Here is a 1,128-nt window from a genome sequence, read left to right on the forward strand (position 1 = left end):
TCATTTGTTAATTTTTAATTATATTTGACATAAATCAAAGGTTTGTCGCAAAACTTTATATTTAAGAACAGTGTTAAAAAAATACCCAAAAAGAAGTCCCAACCATGCAACACAACTGGGACCTGCTTTAAAACAGTCCTGTGATTGACGGGTTTGCTGCCTCACTGATATTGATCACCCAGACTTTGGATTCTGCTGTTGTTTCTACAGTGACATTTTGTACAAACCAAAGTCCTTGGATTAAAATATAACTTTGCAAAAAAATAAAAAAGAAACCCACCATTCTGCTGGGTGATGTACACAGGGGCTGTGGGCCTCAGCACTCGGTGAGTTCAGGAGAGGCAAGGCCACACCCACGGCCACGTGGGCAGGACTGCACAGCTGAGGAGGTCTCAGGAGAAAATGAGAACCCATAAAACTTGTTTGGGCCCGTTCACGAGGCAGGTGTGGATCAGCCTGAGAATCTGGGTGGGGTTAGGGCGAGGGTCATGGGTTGGGGTCAAGGCCAGGCTTGAGATCAGGGTCAGGGTCTGGGATCAGGGCCAGGATTTGGGTTTCAGCATAATGGGCTTTCTTTCCCCTCCTCCGTCTCTCTGGGCCTGCAGGCTAGACAGAACCCACCCAGGGTCACACATGCCTCAGAGGCTGAGCTGGACCGTTTGTTTTCTGCCCCTCAGTCCTAGGCTGTCACAGAAAAAAAGCAAAATGTCCACCTGGTCACTGACTTTCAGATCCACCTCCACCTCAGTCAGGGGTTATGGAGGGCCTCAGAGGTTATACAGGGTGCTTCCACCCTCCCACCTGGGAAGGGGGCAGCCGGCCCTACCCTGCCAGGGCTACCTCAGGTTCTAGCACAGCTGCCACCCACAGGGCACTCAGTAGACACGTGTGGGTTGATACAGAACTGGCTGTAGTGCCCTACCAGCCCTCATGTACAGCCTTCTTGAGGGCCTGCGAGGCCCTCCCAGTGCTGGCTGCACCCTTCATCCTATTTGAGTGATCAGCAGTGAGCAGTCAAGAGACAGGACAGACCTTGGCCTCCAACCATCCAGGCAGGCATCTGTGGTCCTCCAGCTCAGGCCAGGCAGGGTCTTGACAACCCCCATTACCAATTACTGAGCTGACTGT

The sequence above is a fragment of the Suricata suricatta genome, chromosome 1, assembly GCF_006229205.1.
Source record: "Suricata suricatta isolate VVHF042 chromosome 1, meerkat_22Aug2017_6uvM2_HiC, whole genome shotgun sequence".
Lineage (NCBI taxonomy): Eukaryota > Metazoa > Chordata > Mammalia > Carnivora > Herpestidae > Suricata > Suricata suricatta.